Raw genomic sequence first — 5743 nt, forward strand, 5'->3', positions numbered from 1 at the left:
ACCCGGACAACTCGACGGTATCACAGGGATGCCTGGTAATGGCGACCCCGATGACCCTGGTGATCCTGAAGAGCCCGAAGACCCCCATGTCCTGAGGATAGTAACTATCTTCCCAAATCCGAAGAGAATTTAGCCTCGGACTTGAGGAATTCATCGTCCCCAAAGACCCGCTCAAGCAAGAAAGGTACCGGCGACGACTCATCGCAACCACCCGAAGCGTGAAAAATAAACAGCAACAGCTTCACGCTGATCAGAACACGCTCAATGACAAGTGGGTGGCTGTCCTCGCAGCCAGACAAGATTTTGAGCTACGGCGTGAGGACCCAAAAACTTACCCACGTAGGCGTCTGCTCCTGGCATTTGACGATGAAGTTGCTAATAACGTGCCTTTCAAGCACGATCAAACTAACCAGCCTGACTGTCCCCCAGAGGACGGGACAGGGCGCATGGAGAAACTCAAAATCCCCCTCCTGTCACGACAAGGACGTAGTCCACATTGATTACCCGTATGATCTGCGGAGGAAGTTGACGGCAAACCCTGCCCCAAAAAGATCTATATACAGATCAAGGGGACACGCGCCTGCTGGACAAGACACATATCAGGCTTGGTTCGATAGGCATGACAGGGCTCGAGATAACATGAATGCTTGGATGTCAAACGAGGTTCGACAGAATACAGCCCGCGTCAGAGGAGCTGCACACCCGATGTGTTTCATAGACGAGGTAATGCAACACTAGTTCCGGAGGTGTTTAAACCCGTGAATATAGAACAAAATGACGGAACTATTGACCCGACTATGTGGATCGAAGATTTCCTTCTCCACATTCATATGCGTAGAGGGGATGATCTCCACGCCATCAAGCACCTACCGCTGAAGCATAAGGAGCCAGCACACATTGGCTTAATAGCTTGCCAGAAAAATCTATTGGAAGCTGGGAGGAGCTCGAAGACGCTTTTTGAGCCAACTTCCAGGGCATGTATGTTCAGCCTCCGGATGCCGATGACCTCTGTCGGTGTTCTGGGAACCAGGGTACCCAGACTTGCCTGCTTGCGGCCCACGGCGTGGCGCCATCGGCGGCCTGGTACGGCCCATCTTCAGCATCAACAAGACAAGACCCTCGCGAGGCGGACAACGCCAAGACCTCCAGACGGAGCGGCCTCCTCAGGCTGGCTCCCGAGGAGTGGAGATTCCTATGCAAACACCTACCTCCTGAGGTTCGGATGATGCAAGCCATGACGACCAAGGCCAGGTGGGCGCCAGCGGGCGCAGAGGGGCAGGTTTCCTCTTTGGTGCTAAGGAAGCAAGCGCAGGCGCGGAGTCCCGAGGAATCAGCCGAAGGTTTCCATTCCCTCGCTACAAGACCAAGACCGCCAGGACGGCAGGACGGATGTCATTGCCGAGCCCACCATGGCGTCACGTGCAGGGGCTTTGCAGGTGAAGACCACCTTTCATCAGGATAATATGTACTTGTCCCCTTTCAAACTGGCCGTTGTGGAATCCCTTCCCGCCTACATTTTGGGGGAAGAGGATGGAGGCCTCTCTATATATAGGTTAGCCACCACCATACAGAGGGGGGGGGGGTGAAACCTCACCACCACACACCCAAGTCTCAGGAGCTTGTTCATCCTTTGTACTAGTTCATCCTCAGCCCCTCGCGAGGCTAATCCACAACAAAGCAGGAGTAGGGTCTTACACCGCAAGGTGGCCCGAACCTGGGTAAACTGCCGTGTCTCTTTATTTTCCTGTTCATCAGAGCTAGCCCGTGAGAGCGACGAGTTTGTAGGCTGGGGAGGTTGAGTTCTTCGCACACGTCCCAGAGTTTGAACCTTTCTTGGGTCTGTGGAGCCCTGAATCCGACATTTGGCGTGCCAGGTAGGGGCGTGTCGAAGCCTCCTCTCCACCATTTGCTCCAACACCACCATGGCGGGAGATCCGCGAGCTCACGCTAAGCGTTGGGCCGCTCAGCCTGCCCGGGCGGCATCCCCCGGCCACAAAGCTCTCCACTCCGCGCTCCTCGCGGCCTATACGGCCGCCGGCGTCATTGACCATCGCGGCACGGGCCACCCCCACCCTCTCCTGCGCGGCGCCGTAGTCGTGCCACCGCGCAATCTTCAGGCTATGCTGTGGTGTCACCGCTATGCACTCGCCAGGAGCAGGCGAACACACGAGCCGCACTCATCGTGGCACGAGAGCTGCTGCGATGCAGGCTGGCAGAAGGCGGCCACGATGCCTTGCTTGGACGGGCCGCCGAGTTGCTCGACGCCGCCTGCGAGGGTGCAACGCCCTTCTGCACCGTGCCTACGCCACGAGCACTGCCGGGGGCAAGCACCCGCCCCCGCTGCGTCTGCATGCCCTTCCTTAGGGGGTCCGAGGGACCTCGCGGTGGCAACTTGGCCCACGACGCCGCTTGCCCAATCCAAGGTGTGTTCCCCTAGGGTACGGCCGGAGTAGGCGGCCCCTCCCGGGGTCGCGCCTAAATGCCACCCCTCGGTCGTCCCGACCTGGTATCAGTGATGGCAGACAACAGAGCAAGGAGACCGGGCGCTGATCCTGGGATGACGGCCCCCGATGCCCCCGCACCTTCGTTGATGAGCTCCCTGTGCGTGCAAGGAAGAAGCCCGTGCTCTTTCCCCTTGTCGTCCTGGACATCGGGGCCGCTGGGGCTGCACGAGACCGAGGCCCCTAGCGAGCCACCCCGGCACCTCGTCGGCGCCTTCGACAACAACGGCTACCGGGTACCACCACTATCTTTGGGACATGATTGTGCTAACCTTGGATCGCAGGTGGATCAAGCCGCGCCCTTGGCCGCGCACCTCAGGTCGTTGGCCCTGCCCCAGGCAGGTGGAACGCACTGGGGGCTGCGCAAGGGGGGGGGGGAGCCCGGTGCCAGAGATCCCCCCGCACCGCGCAGCGCAGGGCGCCACCATGACGACACCGCGCTGATACGTCTTCGTCGTATCTATAATTTTTTATTGTTCCATGCCAATATTATACAACTTTCATATACTTTTTGGCAACTTTTTATACTATTTTTGGGACTAACATATTGATCCAGTGCCCAGTGCTAGTTCCTGTTTGTTGCATGTTTTTGTTTCGCAGAATATCCATATCAAACGGAATCCAAACGGGATAAAAACGGACGAAGATTATTTTTGGAATATTTGGAAAATTCCGGAAGAAAAATCCACGCGAGACGGTGCCCGAGGTGGCCACGAGGCAGGGGGCGCGCCTGCCCCCCTGGGCGTGCTCCTGACCCTCGTGGGCCACCCATAAGGCGGTTGATGCCCTTCTTCGGCCGCAAGAAAGCTAATTTTTGGTACAAAATCACGGCGAAGGTTTCAGCCCAATCGGAGTTACGGATCTCCATATATACACCAAACGGTGAAAGGGCAGCAGGGGAGAATGCAGAAACAGAGAGAGACAGAGAGACAGATCCAATCTCGGAGGGGCTCTCGCCCCTCCCACGCCATGGAGACCATGGACCAGAGGGGAAACCCTTCTCCCACCTAGGGAGAAGGTCAAGGAAGAAGAAGAAGGAGGGGGGCTCTCTCCCCCTCGCTTCCGGTGACGCCGGAACGCCGCCGAGGGCCATCATCATCACCGCGATCTTCACCAACACCTCCGCCATCTTCACCAACATCTCCATCACCTTCCCCCCTCTATCTACAGCGGTCCACTCTCCCGCAACCCGTTGTACCCTCTACTTGAACATCATTATTATCCAATGTTGCCATCCTATGATGTCTGAGTAGATTTTCTTTGTCCTATCGGTGGTTGATGAATTTCTATGATTGATTTAATTTGCTTGTGGTTATGTTGCTGTCCTTTGGTGCCCATCATATGAGTGCGTGCGTGTATCACACCATAGGGTTAGTTGTATGTTGATAGGACTATGTATTGGCGGGCAAGGGTGTCAGAAGCTTCAGCCTAGCATAGAAATTGATGCATACGGGATTGAAGGGGGACCAATATATCTTAATGCTATGGTTGGGTTTTACCTTAATGAACGTTAGTAGTTGCGGATGCTTGCTAATAGTTCCAATCATAAGTGCATAGAATTCCAAGTAAGGGATGACATGCTAGCAGTGGCCTCTCCCACATAAAACTTGCTATCGGTCTAGTAAAGTAGTCGATTGCTTAGGGACAATTTCACAACTCCTACCACCACTTTTCCACACTCGCTATATTTACTTTATTGTGTCTTTACTTAAACAACCCCTAGTTTTTATTCTCGTGCTCTTTATATTCTTGCAAACCTATCCAAAACACCTACAAAGTACTTCTAGTTTCATACTTGTTCTAGGTAAAGCGAACGTCAAGCGTGCGTAGAGTTGTATCGGTGGTCGATAGAACTTGAGGGAATATTTGTTCTACCTTTAGCTCCTCGTTGGATTCGACACTCTTACTTATCGAAAGAGGCTACAATTGATCCCCTATACTTGTGGGTTATCATGCGCCAAGTCGCCCTGGGTGACTCTAGGCATGGTGGTTATCGCGGCATTGAAGTCGATGTCGGGGTCGAGGCTAAGAAGATAGCTGAAGACACGCGAGAATGCACGCCCAAGGAGGCCCCGGCTTCTCTCTTCGACGAGCTGGCGCATCCTTGTGGCCTGGCCTTCCAGACAGGTCATGACTTGGCTGAAGAAGTGGAGGTAGCCGACATCATCAGCTTCGTGCGGGCGGGAGATGCTCTCTTCGCAAATGGTGTCTATGGCCTGGTTGGCCCTGACCCTGAGGTTCTCGAGCATCAAGGAGCGCTCGCGCTGCATCGCCCGGTGGCGGCTCGCTTCGTCTGTAGCCTTCTCCACAAGGGACGTGACACCCGCGACCTGCTGCTGAAGTGAGGACAACTAGGCTTGGGCGGAGGCCCGAGCCTCTTCGGCGGCCTTCTCGCGCCGCTCTGCTGCGGCCAGCTTCGCCCTAAGGGCATCGGCCTTGCCCTGCAGCTCGACTTGCCGCTGTTGGAAGCGGGTCTCCTGGAGCCCCAGCTTCCGGCAGTATTCGTCGACGAGAGCCCCGCGGATCCCTGCCACCTTTTGGTCGATCTCCTGCTGGAGCCTAGCCTCCCGAGAGGTGAGGGCGTCCTCAGCCATGCCTACTTGGCACTCCCTCACCTCCAGTCGCTCGAGCTCCAGGCTGTGCTCCAAGACCTCAAGCGCTAGCGCATCCTCACGTGCCCAGACCCCGTTCTTGTCTGTGGGGACCCCGCTCGGCGACGCCGCCAAGGCGGCCCTACGCGCCTAGACTTGCCGCTCAAGGGCGGCATTTGAAGCTCGAAGTTCCCTCTCCCGCTCCTCGGCCGCCTCGCGGCGGCGGTCAGTGGCCCTGGCCTCCTCCAGAGCACGGGCGCAGGCCTCACAAGAAGCTGCGAGGGACTCCGCGGCCTCCGTCCGGGCGCGCTCATGCTGCAGATGCCCGAGGTTGATAGTGACCTTCAGTTGATGCCACTCGCACGCCAGGCGGAGGCCCTCTGCCTCGTGGCGTGCGTCAACATTGACAAGCTCTCCCCCAAGCCGACCCAGCGCGCTCACCGCTTCCCGGAGAAGGTCATGGCGGACGAAGCTGCGCCCACGTGCGAGTATCAGCGCACGGTTGAGCCCTTCTTTCGCGTCGGTGGCTATTAGAGAGGAGCGGAACGACTCACCCATCTCCGGCAGGGGGCTATTGGCCGGAGCTCCTTCGGCCGCTTCCCGGACCTCGGTGGAGGCGCTGCGCGGCCTGGCCCCGCTGCTCGAAGATGA

This window comes from Aegilops tauschii, chromosome 7 (assembly GCF_002575655.3).
Source record: "Aegilops tauschii subsp. strangulata cultivar AL8/78 chromosome 7, Aet v6.0, whole genome shotgun sequence".
In the NCBI taxonomy this organism is placed as follows: domain Eukaryota; kingdom Viridiplantae; phylum Streptophyta; class Magnoliopsida; order Poales; family Poaceae; genus Aegilops; species Aegilops tauschii.